Raw genomic sequence first — 21858 nt, 5'->3', positions numbered from 1 at the left:
TGAGCCCTTTTCTCAGGGAAGCCTCAACTTTGTCTTATAAAGACTTGAACAAAATACTAATCTAGCTTTTCATAGCTCAGGGCTGCATCCCTAGGTGACCCTAAGCCCTCCCGCCCTTAAAATGCCAACCTGAGAAAACTCAAGGCTAGCAAAAGAATTGGCCATTCCCACCAACAGCCCAAGACGGGGCCCCTGGTTCCCTGCCTCTGCAGGACGCAGGAGGCTAACCTCGGTAAACGCCAGTTGACAAACCCAGATGAGTTATTAACTGAAAAAAAAAAAAAAACAACAACAACCACGCAGCCTGGAAGTCAAGAGTTCTGTTTATTCGGCAGAAATCTTTAGGACTTCAAGCCCGGGAGACAGCATCTCAAGTGACCCTGAGAGAACTGCTCGGAGGAGGCAAGTTGCGGAGCCAGGTTTTATAGAAGTTTTGAAACAAAGGGCAGGCATTCTGAACGTCAAAAGATTATTATTAATTAAAGAAAACCAGATATCCCAAGTTAAGGAATTTAGTGCTTTTCTGTGTACGGGATGTTGCAAGGGTCTGGGCTCACTGAAATCATTCTTTTGATATGCATCTCAGCTACCTTGGGCCAGTATCCTGTGTTTTCAGTTCCTGATTTTCCTCGGGACTCACGATAGGGAGTGGCTGCTGTCTGATGGCTGCTAGACAGCAGGTATTCTTTTCCTTCCTGAGTGTCCTCAGGGTTCAGGGGCTCACACTGGAGGGCTGCCATCACTGATGACTGTGATGTCCTTGTTTACGGATAGGACAGGAAATATTCCATTTTTCAGTATCGCATGGGGCAAATCCCACCTTCTCATTTTTTTGTGATTTTTCACTTCTCTGACTCTACTGAGCCCTGTCCTCCGCCCTGCATAATCCTTCACTGTCCCTTGAAAACACTGTTACTTCTGTAAAATCAAAGTTGAGTTCAGTCCATACTGGCCTCTTTTCCCTAGGACAGAGGTAGACTACTGATTAAAATCCATCCTTACCACTTCATTTTTAAAGTATTTTTGATATTAATTTATCATTTAAGTGCTTTCTTCGCTGCAATCAACTTCTGTGTTTCTTCGCTCTTCTAACTTCATTGAGGCTCTGAATGGCTAAAAGTCAAAGATCTCTCTTGGGAAATATCACATTGAACTTGAAAATATATGGGTTCCTTTCAGTATCTTTTGATATTGATTTCTAACATAATTCCACAGTGATAAGAGAACAGACTCTATATGATTTCAATACCTTCAGACCATGGAGTTTTTGTCCCTTGTTGTATGTCTCCTGCTTTATACTATGGGAGCTTGAATAGATTCTATATCCTACTGTTGTGTGAAATTATATAAATCTTTATTATTTTGAATTGGTTCATGGTGTTTTTCAGGTCTACTATATCTTTCTACTTTTCTGTATATTCATTCTATTAATTTTTGAGAGTTTGATATTTGAAACCCCAACTAAAAATTATATTTATCTACTTTAAAAATCATTGTAATATGCAGTGGAACTAGATGTAACTTTGTTCTATATTTTCCCCTGTAAATGTGTTATCATACTTTCATAATTTAAAAAATAGAAAAGAAAGGAAAAAAGAGAGAGAAAGACTTCTCCATTGAGTGTCACTCAAGGGAGCCCATTTTCTTCTCCTCCTTGATAAGCCCTGTCTGGAAACATACCATACATTATGACCATCAAAAGTTCAGTTCAGTTCAGTCGCTCAGTCGTGTCCGACTCTTTGAGACCCCATGAACCACAGCACGCCAGGCCTCCCTGTCCATCACCAACTCCTGGAGTTCACCCAAACTCATCTCTATTAGAGTCGGTGATGCCATCCAACCATCTTATCCTCTGTCGTCCCCTTCTCCTCCTGCCCCCAATCCATCAAAAGAATAAATAAATAAAATCCGTCCTTACCACTTCAGTCTCTGACCTCAGGCAGAGCCACTCCTCAGTGACCGTCACTCTGAAGACCCCACTGCCCCTTCCCTAACCGTGGCCAGTGCCCCGTCGGCCCTCACCCCAACACTAGTCCTGGCAACCACTCTCCTTGGCCTCCACTTCTCCCAGCCTCCAGCCTCTCCTCCAACTCCTCCAGGGTTTCCACTTCTCGTTTCTGGGAGGAAAAGTAGGTTTCGCCTGAGTTGGGCTCTGGCATGAAGTAGAAAAATGTTTGGGCCAGATGGATGTTCTCTGGCCACTGAAGTAGCGCATCTGAGCACGACTCTTTTGAACCTTCCAGAACAGTCACTAAGGAGATTGGGAGGAAGTAGCTTGCTTCTGGGAGCCCAGGAATGGAGCGCTGCAGAGAAAGGAGGTGTTGCTGGGAGCACGGGCCACCACGCCCTCGGCACTGCTGGAGCAGCCCCTGCAGGGCTCAGCGCTGAGAAAGAAGATGATTCCGGTGGAGATGGAAGAGCTCCTGGGCTCTCAGCCCCCTTGCGGGGGAGGAATTTCACTTCACTGGCATCTTCACTTCACTCTTAGCCGCCTGCCCTTCACAACCACTTCGCATATCTGCAAAGATGGGGTGTCAGCTGGGAGTTTCATGGGAGTTGGTAATTTCCAGATAGCTTCGTGTTTCCGCCCAAGCTGTGCACAAGACCAGATATATCTATGTTTTCAAGTTTTCAGAAGAACTGGGACCTCAGGTTTTGTTGTGGCAGTGTTACTTTATTTGTGATGAATGTCAAGGGTGTGGCCCAGCATCTGAGCCTGTCTCTTCTTTGTGAATTTGAGCATGACCTTGGAGTCCCTGGACAAAAGGATGTTCATCTGTAATGTGAGATCATTGGAGTAATGACATCCAGCATATCTGTGAACTGTAAAAATATTTGAATGTTGCATTTTTATATTTTCCCAGCACTCTTCCTTGCAAATTGGTGGCCTAAGAAGTAGAATTATGGAGAGATTACATGTGAATCCTGGAGAATTCTGGGACATTTTCTATCACTTTATGACCCATTTTCCTGCTGTACTACATCCAAAAGAAATATAAATCTAACTCCAAAAGCAGTGGGAGCAAAGTCATCAACCACTTGGCAAAATTTCATTAAATGTCACAAATCTCAGAAACTTCTCAGCCAGAAGTTTTCATCTTTCTCTCTCCCTTATCCCTTCTCAAGTCTGTGAGCTCTTTCTTCCCCTCAATGGAACCTCCTGTTTCTCTCTTCGCCTGCACTAAGTTTTTCAGTTTTTGCAGCTTTACATGTTACCACTGAAAGGAAGGAGAAAGAGGGGAAGGTCTTCCTATATTTGTCTCTGTCCTATTTGAGTTTAAAACACAAACAATAATATCTTCCTAGCAGAAGATAGTTTACTTGAAGAGCTCGCAATGTGAATCCTTGACCTTTCAACACAGAGTTCCTCTAATTTTTCAAGGCAGTTTATTTATATTTTTAAAAGTTATTTATTCATTTATTTTTTGCTACATTGGGTCTTAGTTCTGGCACACAGGATCTTCATTTCGGTGTTCAGGCTTTGTTGCCCCATGGCATGTAAGATCTTAGTTCCCTGATGAGGAATTGAACCTGCATCCTCTGCATTGGAACGTGGATTCTTGACCAGTGAACCACCAGGGAAGTCCCTCAAAGTAGTTTGCATGTGCTCAAGTTGCTCAGTTGTATTGGACTCTTTTGAGACCCCATGGACTGTAGCCCGTTAGGCTGCTCTGTCCACGGGATTCTCCAGGCAAGAATACTAGAGTAGGTTGCCATTTCCTCCTCCAGGGGATCTTCCTGACCCAGGGGTCTAACCCTCATCTCCTGCATTGGCAGGTGGATTCTTTATCACTGAGCCACCTGGGAAGCCCTCAAGGTAGTTTATATCAGGGCTTTTCAAACACTTACACACTTTGGGATTCTGCATTTCCAATAACCTCCCAGATGACGGGTGGTGATGCTGCTGCACCTTAGACCTCACTTTGAATAGCATGGCTTAGATTACCTCATTTTTCCTATAATGACTGGAAATACTGGTGTTATCACAGTGATTCTCATGACTGCATTTGTCATTTTACAAGCAGGAAACCTAAGGAATCTTGGTCGGCCTGTGCTTTCATCTTCTCTTAGTTTGTGTTGTTGTTTTTTAATTGCTTTACAATGGTGTGTCAGTTCTGCTACACAGCAAAGTGAGTCAGCTATTTACACGCATCCCCTCGTTTTTGGATTTCCTTCCCATTTAGGTCACCACAGAGCACTGAGCGGTGTTCTCGGTGCCATAGAGTAGGTTCTCATTCCTCTTAGCTTTGAAGCCCGAGCTGGAGTTCTCAAGCCACTCGGTAGTCTGTTGGAGACAGTGCCATGTGGAGGCTTTTTTTTCTAAGACAGACATGTTGACAAAGAGACACCAGTTGGGACATCGTTATATGAATCTTTTTTTTTTTCTGATTTCTGGAGCTGGCATTTATTATCATTATCATTTTGCATAGCATATGGAACTCCACTCCATGTTATGTGGCAGCCTGGATGGGAGGGGTGTTTGCAGGAGAATGGATTCACATATATGTATGGCTGAGTCTCTTCACTGTTGACCTGAAACTATCACAACATTTTTACTCGACTATACCCCATTACTGACTATGACCCAGATAATTACGATGGTGTGATCGCTCACCTAGAGCCAGACATCCTGGAATGTGAAGTCAAACGGGCCTTAGGAAGCATCACTACGAAGAAAGCTAGTGGAGGTGATGGAATTCCAATTGAGCTATTTCAAATCCTGAAAGATGATGCTGTGAAAGTGCTGCACTCAGTATGCCAGCAAATCTGGAAAACTCAGCAGTGGCCACAGGACTGGAAAAGGTCAGCTTTCATTCCAATCCCAAAGAAAGGCAATGCCAAAGAATGCTCAAATTACCACACAATTGCACTCACCTCACATGCTAGTAAAGTAATGCTTAAAATTCTCCAAGCCGGGCTTCAGCAATACATGAACCATGAACTTCCAGAAAAGGAAAAGGCAGAGGAACCAGAGATCAAATTGCCAACATTGATGGATCCTCGAAAAAGCAAGAGAGTTCCAGAAAAACATCTATTTCTGCTTCATTGACTATGCCAAAGCCTTTGACTGTGTGAATCACAATAAACTGTGGAAAATCCTGAAAGAGATGGGAATACCAGACCACCCGAACTGCCTCCTGAGAAATCTGTATGCAGGTCAGGAAGCAACAGTTAGAACTGGACGTGGAACAACAGACTGGTTCCAAATAGGAAAAGGAGTACATCAAGGTTGTATATTGTCACTCTGCTTATTTAACTTATATGCAGAGTACATCATGAGAAATGCTGGACTGGATGAAGCACAAGCTGAAATCAAGATTGCTGGGAGAAATATCAATAACCTCAGATGTGCAGCTGACACCACCCTTATGGCAGAAAGTGAAGAGGAACTAAAAAGCCTCTTGATGAAGGTGAAGAGGAGAGTGAAAAAGTTGATTCAAAGTTCAACATTCAAAAGACTAAGATCATAGCATCTGGTCCCATCACTTCATGTCAAATAGATGAGGAAACAGTGGAAACAGTGTCAGACTTTATTTTTTTGGGCTCCAAAATCACTGCAGATGGTGACTACAGCCATGAAATTAAAAGACACTTACTCCTTGGAAGGAAAATTATGACCAACCTAGACAGCATATTAAAAAGCAGAGACATTACTTTGCCAACAAAGGTCCATCTAGTCAAGGCCATGTTTTTTCCTGTAGTCATGTATGGATGTGAGAGCTGGACTATAAAGAAAGCTGAGCGCCAAACAATTGATGCTTTTGAACTGTGGTGTTGGAAAAGACTCTTGAGAGTCCCTTGGACTGCAAGGAGATCCAACCAGTCTATCCTAAAGGAGATCAGTCCTCAATGTTCATTGGAAGGACTGATGCTGAAGCTGAAACTCCGATACTTTGGCCACCTGATGCGAAGAGCTGACTCACTGGAAGAGACCCTGATGCTGGGAAAGATTGAAGATGGGAGGAGAAGGGAATGACAGAGGATGAGAGGGTTGGATGGCATCACCAACTCAATGGACATGAGTCTGAGTAAACTCTGGGAGTTGGTGATGGACAGGGAGGCCTGGTGTGCTGCAGTCCATGGGGTTGCAAAGAGTCAGACACAACTGAACAACTGAACTGAACTGACACCCCAATACAAAATAAAAAGTTTAAAAAAAATATGAATCTTTAATGCACTGTGGATCTGGCTACTGTTTAAAATAATTTCTTTTATACAAATAATTTATTTATCTTTGACTGTGGTGGGTCTTCTTTGCTGCACTGGCTTTTCTCTAGTTTTGGTGAGTGAAGGCTTCTCTCTAGTTGTGGTGTCCGGGCTTCTCATTGCAGCGGCTTCTCTTGTTGTGGAGCATGAGCTCTAGGGCTCACAGGCCGCAAGAGTTGCAGCTCCCAGACTCGAGAGCACAGGCTCAATAGTTGTGGCACGTGGGCTTAGTTGCTCCACGACACGTGGTATCCTCCCGGACCAGGGATTGAACCCATGTCTCCTGCATTGGCAGGCAGATTCTTTACCACTGAGCCACCAGGGAAGCCCTAAAAGCATGTCTTGAATGGGTGTCTTGGAAGATCCAAGGTGCCTCTGTTTAGGACAGCTGTCAAATGTCATTGGAGCATCAGGCAGGAAAAGTGTGAAAGTGTTTTCTATACAAAAGAAAAGGAGAGGAAGAGCCTCAGAATAATGGGGAGCCGCAAGGCTCCTCTTTCAGCTGAATCTGCCGGCTCTCATTAGTATAACCTCCCTTACGAGCCTGAACTGAAAAGGGAACTTGGAGGAACTTGGAGCCTATGGAGGGGACTCTGGGATCCAGGAGCGGAGGGCTGGGGACTAGGAATCTGAGTCAGCAAAGAGCAAGACTGAGGAGTCAGTGACCAAACTGCTGGCCAGAGAACATTCTGGAGGGAAAAACACCAGCCAGCTGCATTCTTAAACACTAGACGAAATTGGAGCATGTCACAGATGAAGGAACCTCAGCAACCACCTGGTCCAAAGCCTTCACTTGCCCACAAGGAAACCCACCTCCAGAAAGTTGGGTGATTTTTCTCAAACTCAGAATCGGTTGGGGCTTTTAGCTGGCTTTTGAACTCATTGTCCTGAGCTCTTTGCACTTGAACATGTTAATCAACTCTTACACATGAAACTAGGTGTAAAAGCAATTCTTCCCAAGAATAAATTTAAAGTCTATTTCTGAGACTCAACAGGAAGTGGCCAGGAAAAAAATAATCAGCAAAAGAGCCTAGCTATGACACCTGGAGGCAACTGCACAGTTTGAGGAAGGCTGAGATTGTCCAAGCAATATGTCTCTCCAACAGAGAGCTGATATCACACCCAGGAGCATAGTTTAATTCCCACAACAGCCCATTAAGTAGATAATATTATCCCCATTTTACAGATAGGGAAACTGAGTCTCAGATTAAGTAAACGGTTGTAGGTCAGACATCCATTGACCTGAGACCCAGATGTGGGTCAACCTTCTCCCAAATCCTGTGCTTCTTCCATGTTCTGTCTAGGCTCTCCCCCTGCTGAGTCTTCCTTGAGTTGCCAGGAGCATTTTCCCAAGCCTCTGGGAACAGGACTTGATTTTCACAAACACTGGGAGAAGGAGTCAAATCCAAGAGAAACAGGATCTGAAACTCAGCTTCTGGGAGAAGCAACATAAAGGGAGGACAAACAGAAAAGTTGGTGGAGGAGGTTTACATGGTGCCCAGAATTGACTGTGTAGTTTTTCCTGTCTGCTCTTGTTTCTATGAAGAGATCATTCAAGGTACTTTCCAGCAACTGTTTGAGGCTCTTGTTTTGATGAGCTGGAACAGCAGCAGTGATGTGGGTGGCGGGAGCCCCCTTTCTCACTTTTCTTTCCTTCTTTCCGGTCCTGACCCCAGAGGCTGTAAGTCGCCCATAAAACAGCCCAAGAGTGTGTCAGGTCGGGGTATCCCCCATCGCTACCATTCCTGCACAGTGACTACTCAAGGCTTGTGCCCTTTGACAGCCTGAGCTGAGTGCCTGGGGAGAAAGGCAGATGTCTATCATAAGAAGACAGCTTTGCTCCACACTGACCATCTTTGTGTTGGCAGTAACACAGTAAGCTTGAAAGCTGACTTCTATTGGGAGAGAGAGACTTTTCTTAATTATATTTAGTAGGTCAAAACCCGAATTAGATGACCCAGATCATTTTCCACACAGATAGAGAACCCCCATCCTTCTGTGACAGCTGAGCTCGTTGGGCTGTAATCCTTGGGCAGAAGGATGCAGTGACAAGGACGAAATTGGAAGCCCAGGGCCTGTCCTTTCTACAACTGAGGGGTTGCAGGAGGAAGGGAAGGAGGTAAAGGAGGACAGGCTCTGGGGCTTTGGTTTACCTTTTCTCTCAGGACCCGCTCTTAGGAAGAGGGGAGCTGTAGAAACGCCGAGATCACTGAAGGGAAGCTGGACCCTCAGGGTTGGGAATCCACATCTCTGCGTGTTGCCGTGAAAAGGAAAAAGGAGGAGTGAGTTTTTCTTCTCTTTCCTGAGAGCAGAGAGGATAAAGAACTGTGAGCAGGCCTGGTCTCGCCTAGTTTTTACTTTAGCTGTTCCTGACCCATTGTCTGTAACTAAGGTCGCTTTTCTGCCCCTGACTCCACGAGCTACATTCTGTATCAGTGCTCAGTCGTGTCTGACTCTTTTGGACCCCGTGGACTAGAGTCCACCAGGCTCCTCTGTCCATGGGGTTTTCCAGGCAGGAATACTGGAGCAGGTTGCCTCTCTTCCTCCAGGGGATGTTCCTGACCTAGGGATCAAACCTGTGTCTCCATTGCAGACAGGGTCTTTACCTGCTGAGTCATCAGGGAAGCCCTACTGTCCTTGACCTCTATGATAATTACATCCTGTCTCTGGTGCTCGGCTTTATAGCACCCTCTTTGCAGACCACTCCTTGTAGTTTTTCTCTGTTTGCTTTACAGAAAGAAGGTCAGGGTACAATACACAAAAGACAATGGCCCCAACTACCAGGCTACCTGATGCCAACCAATGCAAGAGGAAGAATAGAAGATCCTTACAACTTTGTTGCTCATCACCTACCCCTGACTGCAAGCCCTCATCTATCTGTATAATCCCCCCAGCTCCTCGCGGAAGGGGAGCACAGTTTTGAGGCAGGAGCCTACTGTGTTCTACCCTCTACCGGCTGAGGATAAAGCCACCCTATTTTCTCCAAACTCTGTCTCCATATTTTTCAACTCAGCTTTGGTGTGTGGGCAGAGAAAGCCAAGATTTTGGCAGCAGCACAGGCAGAGGAAGGGGAAGCTCCAGGTCCTTGCGGAACACCAGCCTTCAGCTCAAGGCTACATCCAAAATGGCGCAAGACAATGGCAAGTGGGTGACAGAAGAACCCAAGGCAGGGCTTCTGGATGCCCTGGGCCTGCCTGTGGCTTGATGAAGCCCAACTGTCCTAGATGCCACCAGAAGGGAACGCAGCCATGCTAAGAATGCCACTCATCAACAGAGATCTCAGATCACTTCAGAAAAGCGTTGGGGGTTCCAGACATCAACATCAGAGAAAATGACCAGGTCTCCAGACTCCAGTGCGGGCTGCATCATAATACCCCAAAGGGCCAGATGAGGCGAGGAGCCCACCAGAGGGACCAGGGCAGGAGGGAGCCCCATCCAGTCACTCTATTGCATAAACTGGTGTGTAAATAAAGGACACGAAATGGATGCAATCATTCTTTCTGCCATGAGGTCACAAGAGCCATGCCTCTCCTCCATTACCAGGGATATATCTCCACCCCTTCATGCTTGTCATCCCAGAATACCTGTTAATGGCACTCCTCAGTGGTAAAGCTTACACTTGCAACGCAGGAGATGCAGGAGACTCAGCTTCCATCCCTGGGTCAGGAAGATCCCCTGGAGAAGGAAATGGCAACCCACTCCAGTATTCTAGCTAGGGAAATCCCATGGACAGAGGAGCCTGGCAGGCTATAGTCCATGGGATCGCAACAAGGACACGACTGAGCACATATGCTTCTAATGCTTCTTTTCTATCTCAAACGTGTCCCGAATTGGCCTGGCGCAGGTGGTTATAAATAATATAGAATAAGGGGCATGTTGTGATTCTATTTATTAATTACAAAAGTATCACCGGCAAGTCTCAGGTTTCTTTCTGTTTGCACATCTGCTGTGAACACGTTTGGAAAGAGGCTGCTAACAGTGGTTCCCTGAGCAGTGGGTGGTGCTATGGAAAGTGTTGTGCTAATTTATATGTTCAGCTTGTTGTATCAGTTGTGTGTGTGTGTGTGTGTGTGTTTATAAAGTGTCCCATATGGAGGATGAGTTATAATGGTCACTCCATCCAGGATGCAGGAATCATCTTGAAGAAGAACCAGGGAAGACAGTGGAAACTGAGAGCCTGAGCGTTTCTGTTCAAGGCACTGAGCATTTTTCTGAAACTGGGACAGTTTATGGGCTTCCCTCGTAGCTCAGATGGTAAAGAATCCACTTGCAATTGCAGGAGAAATGGGAGACCTGGGTTCAGTCCCTGGGTTGGGAAGATCCCCTGGAGAAGGAAATGGCTATCCACTCCAGTATTCTTGCCTGGAGAATTCCATACAATTTATATTATTGCAGACAGACTAAGTTCACCAGAGTAAGTTCTTTCATTCTAAGCAGACTGTCATTGGTTTTTCCTATTGCCCTGTAGGGGTGGACTCCTCAAGAAAATCAGATAAGCCAGAGAGAAGCACCTTTTCTGTGCCCATCTGAGTACAGGGTGAGTAGTTTTGTGACTATCCAAAGTGGAATCTGACTACTACTTTTGAAAGGCTGGTAACTCACTTCTTCCAAATGACAGAAATTATAATCTCCTTAAATGAGAAATTATATTTCTCATTTTAAGGGTTTGCTTTCAGTCCACACTCAGGCCCGTAACCAGGGCCAGATTCCAGCCAGTGAGAGCACCACAGCCTATTACGAGGCTGCCGGTGGGCTCCTGGGGATGGTTACGGCGCCCTCAGCTTCGGAAGGTCAGGTGGGGCTGGGCAGTCACTTCCAGCCTGGAGAAGCCTCTCCACGGACCTCAGTAGTTGAGTAAATGTCAGCATTTGCCATGTGGGCTATGATATTATCGGCTTTAAAAAAAAAAAAAGATACACAAAGTGAGAGCTATGAGCTGTTTTATTTGGGGCAGAATGAAGACTGCAAGCAGGGAGACAGCACCTCAGATAGCTCTGAGAAACTGTTCTAAAGATGCATGGGGTTGGGAGGAGGACAGCATATATGTGATTTTGGTAAAGGGGGAATACGTGCAATCAGGCACATATTTTTCCAAAAGGTTTCTACTAGTCTCATGAAGCTTCTGTTAGTCACGAGAAACAGTGACTAATAGAAGGATTTTAGTGCTTTTCTAGATAGGAGGAGATACAAGAATTGGGTTCATAAAATCAGCTCCTGAGAATATCTGACCATCTGAAGACCTGTCCTGCCAGTTTCTCCCTGAGCACAGAGTGGCACGTTTCTGCTCTCCTTCCTGAACTCCTTCAGGTGGTGTTGAAGGTCAGCACTGCAGCAGCACAAGATTTAATCCTGGTAGAGATAGATGGCAAATGCCCATGGCAAGTGCCAGATTGTGACAACATGAAAATAAGTTGGGAAGCACCTCCGAGCACTAATTGACAACAAACAAGGTCTCGTGAAGGTTTACAATGTCAGTAGAAGCATTGTTGACAAATATAAGAACACCACGATAAAAGATGACTTACCAACTGTCCAAGACTTACGATTTTAACTGGAAAGGAACAAGATAATCATTTTCAGTTTGAAACCAATCTTGAGTCATTTAGGTAGCTTTAAAAAACTGTCTTATGCATATTTTTATCTGATGTTTAAAAGTTATTATAAGTTATCTTGAAAGGGTGTTCCATTAGACGTGCTCAAAAAGATATCTGAATATAATAAATTTGTAAATGAAATGATGGTGTTTGAGGGGATCCCATGGATAAGGAAGCTTGCAGGAGGTTGCAAAGAGTCAGACACAACTGAGCGACTGAGCGCGCACACTCACAGGCATGAGAAACATAATTAGCTTCCTTAAATGTAAGTGCGTTGCCCCACTTCTTTAATATTCAGATTTCTTTTTAAGTATTTAAATTGCTGCACTTCACTTCGTATATATGTATATGCTTATTGACAGATTTTCCCAAATAGTAGATATCGTGAATAACAACAAAACAACAGTGTCACTCATCGTCCAGGTGTACAAAAGGTTAAGTCACGACCCGGGCAGCGGCCCACTGACTGCACCCTGGTGGGAATTCAGGATGGAGAAGAACAGAAGGAGGCATTCTGTGCTTTGGATAAAGGAGTCCACAGATAATGAAGATACGTATCTCCGGAAGAATTCCAATGATTCCAGATTCTTGTATCTTCCCAAACACAGAAAAGCACAAAGATCATTAATCTGAGATGTCTGCTCTTTGAGATAAGCAGTCATCTTTTACCGAGATGTATGTCTGGGGATTTCCGTGGTGGTCTACTGGCTAAGACTGTGCTCCCGATTCAAGGGGCCTGGTTTTGATCCCTGGTCAGGAAACTAGATCCCACATGCTGCAACTAAGAATTCGCATGCCCCAAAAGATGGGAGATCCTGTGTGGCTGCAACTAGGACCCAGCACAGTCAAATAAATAGATTTTTTTTTTTAAAAGATATACGTTTGACTACATGTATTTTCCTATCCAAAAAAATTCATATATATATTGGCTCCTCCCCTACCCTTTTAGATCAGTTCCTCTGAGCTACTGAGAGGCTGTTTCCTGGGCTTAACCCTCAGTAAGATCCCTGAAAAAAACTGAAACTCACAGGTCTTACGTGGTGCATTGTTCTTTCAATTGACTGTATGATTGTTGTGAATGTAATTGTACTGGTAAATAAAACAATGGGGTTTGGAAGTTGAACTTAAACACATAAGGCAGAAATAGCTTATGTTTAAAATTTTTGTAATCTTCAATAAGTTAAATACAAATTTTGAAAACCAAAAAAATTAGTATCCTGCTTATTGAATACTTGTTGGCCTCTAAACAATCTTTTCTACAAAAAAAAAAAAAAGGACACTCAATTCCCAAAATTTACCCCTGACACACACATTGGCTTTTGAGTAGTGAGCCTCGTGCAGAACAAGAAGACAGGACCAGTCCATCAACACTTCGCCTTGCTGAACCTCAGTTGGGGCAGTGAACGTCAGTGAATGAGAGCAGTTATATTTGCAGTTATATTTAGCATTTCTTCTTCTGCCTTTCAGTTTTAAAAAATCCAGCACTGGGTGTCAGTATTGCTCAAGGGCACAGACCTATTCTTACTTAGAGTTAGGACGTAAACTGTTTAAGTAAATCCATTGACAAATCACCCAGATAAGTTTTAAATATGTTTGCAAGCTTGACCACAGAAACAAAGCAAATTGTTATTCTGATCTCTGAAGCTGGCATGCAGGTCTCACCAGTACTCCCACCTGTCCCGGCTGCAGTTCTCCAAGTCTGCAGACCATGGCCAAACAGCTTCTCTCCCAGCCCACCTGCTTCTTCCCGTGCAAGGCGCCACCTGTTATGAAACCAAGGAGGGACTCGAAACCATTTGTCCCTTCACAGAGGATAACTACTTCATGCAGGTTTAAAAGGAGGAAGGGGGAAAGAGATTTTAAAACACAGAGGAAAAATGAGCGTTGAAAGAAAAAGAGTTCAAGGAGGTTCAGGAGGGAGCGGGTACATGTATACTTAGAACTGAGGCCTGTTGTTGTACAACAGAAACCCACACATTGTCAAGCAATTATCCTTCAAATTCAAAAAACAAATTTTAAAAAGAAATGAATTCCCAAGCTCACGGGTTCTAGAATCATTCCCAGCACCTGAAGTTCACCTCCTGCATCAGAAGTGCTTCTTCCTTGTTCTGCCTCCCTCTTCCCTCATGTATTCTTCCTTTGCTCTAGCCCCAGACTCACGCTGAGATGCCGATTTGTTTGTTTGCTTGGTTGCTTAATTGTTTTAACCACAGCTGCTGGCACTTAGGACCCAGATTACTTTACACTTGCGTCTTCAAATTGGACTCTTTCTCTGTCCCCTTAGCTCATCTTGCTAAGATGAGCTCTTCCCACCCTCCACCAGCTCGGAAGACACCAGCTCATTCAAGTTCCAGTGCTGCTGGGGCGGGGCAGCGGGGGAGGGGCACAGTTAAACCTGAAGCGCGTCATCATTTGTGACTATGGAGACCTCTCTGGTCTTTTCCTCCTCTAGATTTATAGTCTCTCTTTCTTCTTTCCCATCCACCTCTTTTCTCTGTTCTCTCTTCTTTCTTTCTGTTCCTTTTCCATAATGTAAAATCTATTCCATTGAACGGTTTCTCTCTGACTAATTCTGCTATGTGAACAGAATTTCTAACATTCATTTTTGACTTTCAAAGGGGGCCCTCGCCATATTGTGTGACAGTTTTCGTGACTGAATGAAGATGAGCCATTTCTCGATGAGCCACTGGAAAGGGGCTTGTATGTGTCAGCCATCTAGCATTGCCCTCAGAAGGTGGCCTGGGGCTCTGTGTGCCATGGAGTCGCTCCTAGGAGGCACGTTACTGTCCAGCCAAGTGAGGGTTTCCCCAGGTGGCGCTAGTGGTAAAGAATACTCCGGCCTATGCAGAAGATGTGGGTTCCATCTGTGGGCCAGAAAGAACTCCTGGAGGAGGAGATGGCAACCCACTCCAGTATTCTTGCCTGGGAGGGAAGCCTGGCGGGCTACAGTTTATGGGGTTACAAAGAGTTGGACATGACTAAGTGACTGAGCATGCATGCATCCACCAAAGTGGAAGGGGAGGGTCATACTCAACTCTGAAAAGATCTTCCAGTAGGAAGAGGAAGGGGACCAGGCCACCCCCAGACTGATCACATCCAGTGAAGTGGCAGATCTCAGCGTACAGCTGGGCCGACTCCATCTTGATCCTGGATTCCAGAAAGATCCTGAACAAACAGCACTTGTGATGGATCCATCCCCAGTGGCACCATTAGCACTTCACTCTTATCCTCCACTTGGCTGCCTGGCCACACTTTCTTCCTCCTTAATTTCTCTGGCCCTCCGTTACTCCATCATCTTACTGGGGATCATCATTTCAATCACCGATATTGTTGACTTTGGTCTTAATGAAGCTTTAAAAAGCTTTTTGGCTAGCACTCTCACATATAGTGATCTGACATGCCTGCTTTGGACTCATCAGTTAACAGGTATTTGATAATATACACACTGTTGGCTAATCTGCCTTTTCCCCTTGACAATCACTGTGAACATTCCCCCTCTGTTATTTACTAGATTTGTAAATATTATTTGGATGGTTGTGTTGTAATCCGTCATGAGATATCCCATGAAATATTTCCTGCTGTTGGACATTTAGGTTATTTCCAAATTTCGCTACTCCAAGTAGTGCTTCCATAAATATTAGTGTAGCCAAAGCTTTGCAATCATTCTTTCAAATATTTTTAAACTACATATGCAATCAGCCAACACATGTACTTGGTGAAAACTTAAAACAGTAGAGCTATGACTAAAGTCCCAGCGAATGACCAACTAGTCATTCTACTGACCAACTAGTCACTAGACAGTGATGTTCAGTCACTGTCTTTCAGATAGCGATAACTACTGTAATTGGCTAATGCCTAGCCTCCTTGTTTTCAATCTGTTTACATATATTTTCATGTATCTAAATAAAGTATATAGTGGTGTATGGTTTCTATTTGCGAGGCTAGGAGTGGCAAGCAGATGCTCACATGCTGTATGTATTCACTCGGCAGCAAATCCTGGAGATATTTCCATATTCCCACATGAAGCTCTGGAACCCTCTCTGTAACTGTTGGGTCAATTCCATAATAAGGACAAATCACTGTTTATTGAGTTAGTTCCCTACTGCTGTGTATCTGGGCTTTTTAGTCTTTTGCTAAGACAAACAATACTGAATTTGATCTATTCCTTGCATACGTGTGCAAATGCTTCTCTGGTGAGACTCAAAGAAGTAGACTTGGTGATCATAGATAAAGCACATTTTTAAATTTTAAGATCTACTGTTAAACTGGACCAATGTGGCTGCACAATCAGGCTCCACCAGTGAACAAATGAGGGTGTGTGTGTGTGTCGCTACGACCTCATCCACGCTTTGTATGGCCAAACTTTGGATTGGTGCCTCTCTGATAAAAATGGACCCCATCGTATTTTATTTGCATTTCCCTGATTTCTAAAAGATTATCTTTTAGAGTTTCAGTTCAATCGCTCAGTTGTGTCTGGCTCTTTGAGACCCATGGACTGCAGCATGCCAGGCCTCCCGGTCCATCACCAACTCCCAGAGTTTACACTAACTCATGTCCATTGAGTCGGTGATGCCATCCAACCATCTCATCCTCTGTCGTCCCCTTCTCCTCCCGCCTTCAATCTTTCCCAGCATCAAGGATTTTCAAATGAATCAGCTCTTCGCATCAGGTGGCCAAAGCATTGGAGTTTCAACTTCAACATCAGTCCCTCCAATGAATATTCAGGACTGATTTCCTTTAGGATGGACCGCTTGGATCTCCTTGCAGTCCAAGGGACTCTCAAGAGTCTTCTCTAACACCACAGTTCAAAAGCATTAATTCTTCGGCGCTCTGCTTTCTTTATAGTCCAACTCTCAAATCCATACATGACTACTGGAAAAGCCATAGCCTTGACTAGATGGGCCTTTGTTAGCAAAGTAATATCTCTGATTTTTAATATGCTATCTAGGTTGGTCATAACTTTACTTCCAAGGAGTAAGCGTCTTTTAATTTCATGGCTGAAGTCACCATCTGCACTGAATTTGGAACCCAAAAAATAAAGTCTGCTACTGTTTCCCCATCTATTTGCCATGAAGTGATGGGACCGGATGCCATGATCTTAGTTTTCTGAATGTTGAGTTTTAAGCCAACTTTTTCACTCTCCTCTTCACCTTCATCAAGAGTTTCTTTAGTTCCTCTTCAATTTCTGCCATAAGGGTGGTGTCATCTGCATATCTGAGGTTATTGATATTTCTCCCGGTAATTTTGATTCCAGCTTGTACTTCCTCCAGCCCAGCGTTTCTCATGATGTACTCTGCATGTAAGTTAAATAAGCAGGGTGACAATATGCAACCTTGATGGACTCTTTTTCCTATTTGGAACCAGCCCATTGTTCCATGTCCAGTTCTAACTGTTGCTTCCTGACCTGCATGCAGGTTTCTCAAGAGGCAGGTCAGGTGGTCTGGTATTCCCATCTCTTTCAGAATTTTCCACAGTTTATTGTGATCCACACAGTCAAAGGCTTTGGCATAGTCAATAAAGCAGAAATACATGTTTTTCTGGAACTCTCTTGCTTTTTCCATGATCCAGTGGATGTTGGCAATTTGATCTCTGCTACCTCTGCCTTTCCTAAATCCAGCTTGACACCTGGAAGTTCATGGTTCACATATTGCTGAAGCCTGGCTTGGAGAATTTTGAGCATGACTTTGCTAGCATGTGAGATGAGTGCAATTGTGTGGTAGTTGGAGCATTCTTTGTCATTGCCTTTCTTTGGGATTGGAATGAAAACTGACCTTTTCCAGTCCTGTGGCCACTGCTGAGTTTTCCAAATTTGCTGGCATATTGAGTGCAGCACTTTCACAGCATCATCTTTCAGGATTTGAAATAGCTTAGCTGGAATTCCATCACCTCCACTAGCTTTGTTTGTAGTGATGCTTTACAAGGCCCTCTTGACTTCACATTCCACGATGTCTGGCTCTAGGTGAGTGATCACACCGTCGTGATTATCTGGGTCGTGAAGATCTTTTTTGTACAGTTCTGTGTATTCTTGCCACCTCTTCTTAATATCTTCTGCTTCTGTTAGGTCCATACCATTTCTGTCCTTTATTAAGCCCATCTTTGCATGAAATGTTCCCTCGGTATCTCTGATTTTCTTGAAGAGATCTCTGCTGCTGCTAAGTTGCATCAGTCATGTCTGACTCTGTGCGACCCCATAGACGGCAGCCCAGCAGGCTCCCCCATCCCTGGGATTCTCCAGGCAAGAACACTGGAGTGGGTTGCCATTTCCTTCTCCAATGCATGAAAGTGAAAGGTGAAAGTGAAGTCGCTCAGTCAAGTCCAATCCTTGGTGACCCCATGGACTGCAGCCCACCAGGCTCCTCCGCCCATGGGACTTTTCAGGCAAGAGTACTGGAGTGAAGAGATCTCTAGTCTTTCCCATTCTATTGTTTTTGTCTCTGCACTGATCACTGAGGAAGGCTTTCTTTCTCTCCTTGCTATTCTTTGGAATTTTGCATTCAAATGGGTATGTCTTTCCTTTTCTTCTTTGCTTTTCGCTTCTCTTCACAGCTATTTGTAAGGCCTCCTCGGACAACCATTTTGTTTTTTTGCATTTCTTTTTCTTGGGGATGGTCTTGATCCTTGTCTCCTGTACAATGTCACAAACCTCCGTCCATAGTTCATCAGGCACTCTATCTATCAGTTCTAGTCCCATAAATCTATTTCTCACTTCCACTGTATAATCATAAGGGATTTGATTTAGGTCATACCTGAATGGTCCAGTGGTTTTTCCTACTTTCTTCAATTTAAGTATGAATTTGGCAATAAGGAGTTCATGATCTGAGCCACAGTCAGCTCCTGGTCTTGTTTTGGCTGACTGTATAGAGCTTCTCCATCTTCAGCTGCAAAGAATATAATCAATCTGATTTCAGTGTTGGCCATCTAGTGATGTTCATGTGTAGAGTTCTCTTATGTTGTTGGAAGAGGGTGTTTGCTATGACCAGTGCATTCTCTTAGCAAAACTCTATTAGCCTTTGCCCTGCTTCATTCTGTACTCCAAGGCCAAATTTGCCTATTACTCCAGGTGTTTCTTGACTTCCTACTTTTGCATTCCAGTCCCCTATAATGAAAAGGACGTCTTTCTTGGGTGTTAGTTCTAAAAGGTCTTGTAGGTCTTCATAGAACCATTCAACTTCAGCTTCTTCAGCGTTACTGGTTGGGGCATAGACTTGGATTACTGTAATATTGAATGGTTTTCCTTGGAAACGAACAAAGATCATTCTGTCGTTTTTGAGATTTCATCCAAGTAGTGCATTTCAGACTCTTTTGTTGACCATGATGGCTACTCCATTTCTTCTAAATGGTTCTTGCCCACAGTAGTAGATATAATGGTCATCTGAGTTAATTCACCCATTCCAGTCCATCTTAGTTCACTGATTCCTAAAATGTCAACGTTCACTCTTGCCATCTCCTGTTTGACCACTTCCAATTTGCCTTAATTCATGGACCTAACATTCCAGGTTCCTATGCAATATTGCTCTTTACAGCATCGAACCTTGCTTCTATCACCAGTCACATCCACAGCTGAGTGTTGTTTTTGCTTTGGCTCTGTCTCTTCATTCTTTCTGGAGTTCTATCTCCACTGATCTCCAGTAGCATATTGGGCACCTCCCAACTTGGGGAGTTCATCTTTCAGTGTCCTATCTTTTTTCCTTTTCATACTTTTCATGGGGTTCTCAAGGCAAGAATACTGAAGTGGTTTGCCATTCCCTTCTCCAGTGGGCCACATTCTGTCAGACCTCTCTACCATGACCCATCTGTCTTGGGTGGCCCTACATGGCATGACTCATAGTTCCATTGAGCTAGACAAGGCTGTGGTCCATGTGATTAGATTGGTTAGTTTTCTGTGATTGTGGTTTCAGTCTGTCTGCCCTCTGATGCCCTCTCTCAGCACCTACCATCTTACTTGGACTTCTCTTACCTTGGTCGTGGGGTACCTCTTCACAGCTGCTCCAGCAAAGCACAGTCGCTGCCCCTTACCTTGGATGTGGGGTGGCTCCTCACAGCCGCCGCTACTGACCTTGGGCATGGGGTATCTCCTCGGTCGCTCACAGCTCCAGCGCTGCGCAGCTGCTTCTCGCCTTTTTTGAGTTTATCAGCCTTCCTAGGTCACATTCCTGAAAGTTTAGTTACTGAGTCAAGAGATATGCAATGTGTGTGTACATTTGCATTTCTGTATGTGTGTATGTATGTTCATATATATCTGTCTAGTATCTACCTCTTTAAAGGTTACATTTTTTTTTCTAAAATGCTCTTTAGTAATACCTAAACCAAATGTACTCTCAGTACAGAGTATATATGCTCTATTTTTTTTCATACTCTGAACAATACTGAGTTTTTTTTTTATTTTTTATTGGGGTATAATTAATTAACAATGTTGTGATAGTTTCAGGTGAATAGTGAAGGGACTCAGCTATACATATACATGCATTCATTCTCCCCCAAACCCCTCCCACCCAGGCTGCCACATAACTTTGAGCAGAGTTCCTTGTGGACAGCACTGGGTTTTAAATCTGTTGTTGGTTTGACAATTTGGTAGGTAACTATAGCATCTCATTTATTTTAAATTATTTTTATTATGAACAAGACTGTCTATCTTCTTATAGTCTGGGGCAGTTTTTACTCCCTTTTTTGTGAATGGCTTATTTATTTTTTGTGTGGGGTTGTTCCTCTTTATTTCTGTGTGAATTCATAAGACCTCTTTACATGCTTAAGAATGTTAACCTATCTCTGAGGGTTCAACAAGGTCCAAATAGTTCAATTAAAATATTATTCCTAGTATGTTAATACATACAATGTAATACACAGGTATATTATTATATAAAGTACAATAATATTCCTAATAGTAATACAAATTCCTTGCAGGGGAAATAACACACTGCCACAGGAAGGGGCCCTGGGAGAACCCACTTTGGGGACGAGAGTCCCTCAAGTAAATAAATATAACTTTATAAGAAGACTGTTTTCCTTTGGTTTCCACACGGTCTCTTCATTTATAAAGCATCCTGACAGAGTGGCACGCTATAGCAGCGGATTTTGAATGTTTGTGTGTGACTGGATTCCAGCTGTTCACTGTTACAATGTCGGTCAGTGACGTAATGCCGGGTCCCTGGCTGGGACCTGCAGCTGAAGCAGCAATGCGGCTCCTTACTCCCCTCATCTGCAGGGAACCCTCCCTTTCTCCCAGCAGGAGAAAGTCTGCTTTGGTTTTACCCTTTTCCTCAAAATCTGTATGTTCTATGTGAAGGAGAATAGGTTCCAGAGCTAGAAAGTTAGCCGGCAATGAAATGAACACACATCACAGGCGACATGTAAACCAAACTGAAGGCAGGCCAATAAGGATCACTCACAGCGGATTCAAATCCCAGCTTCACCCTGACTGACCCGGGGCTCAACTTTCTCATCTGTATAATGGGAACCACATGAGTACTTACCTTTAAGGCAGGTATGAGGATTAACTGGATTCGTTCGCCTATGGATTCTGACCCAAAAAGCATCTTTTGGGCAATATCTCTGATCACTGCTTTTCCATCTATTCTCTAAACAGAGACAGATCTCTGCATGTGAACTGTACTTTCCCAAGCAGTAGAAAGGGGCAGTTGAGGGCATACAAATTCTACACCGTAAACACCGTAGCTATAAAAGAGTCTGGTATGGGTGAAAGGACTTTTCTTGTTTGTCCTGGATATGACATTAGGGTTTTTTTTTAAAACTCTCACTTCAGTTGAGGAGTCTGGCAACCATGGATTACCCAACAACGGTTACTATGGCTGCGAGGAGGCAGCAGAAAGAACCTGCCAGCAGTGTTTGCTGAAGAAAAGGGAGTCAATAGCTCTGGTAGTTAACTAATGACGGTGCTTTGTCCTTGAGACTAAAAGACAGGGATGACTGCAAACCCTGCAGGAAAACACAGCCTGGCCCTTTCCAAGGAAATCACCGCGTGTAACTCTGCACACTGAGAGGAGCCGTCTCCACAGAACTCCGTCAGTGTCCCCCCACACAGAGAAATATGCCCAAAGGT

General features: G+C 44.1%; 1 long non-coding RNA gene across 3 annotated transcripts; it reads right to left on the bottom strand.

Annotated features, from left to right (window-relative positions):
• Positions 1-346: 346 nt before the first annotated feature.
• On the bottom strand, positions 347-21478 carry LOC129549302 (uncharacterized). 3 transcript variants are annotated; one of them, XR_008684529.2, is made up of 5 exons: positions 21272-21478; positions 14837-19954; positions 13476-13564; positions 8361-8509; positions 347-2888 (listed from the first exon to the last, which is right to left on the bottom strand). It is a non-coding gene; the product is annotated as an uncharacterized LOC129549302 (long non-coding RNA). The 3 variants fall into 3 exon arrangements; XR_008684527.2 differs by having other exon boundaries at positions 13476-19954; XR_008684528.2 differs by lacking the exon at positions 347-2888 and adding an exon at positions 6658-7642 and having other exon boundaries at positions 13476-19954.
• Positions 21479-21858: the final 380 nt, after the last annotated feature.

The sequence above is a fragment of the Moschus berezovskii genome, chromosome 26 (genome assembly GCF_049115385.1).
Source record: "Moschus berezovskii isolate FMDL1 chromosome 26, NW_MosBer_1.0, whole genome shotgun sequence".
In the NCBI taxonomy this organism is placed as follows: Eukaryota; Metazoa; Chordata; class Mammalia; order Artiodactyla; family Moschidae; genus Moschus; species Moschus berezovskii.
Note: the sequence above shows the minus strand (reverse complement) of the source record. Positions and strands in the feature narration are given on the sequence as shown.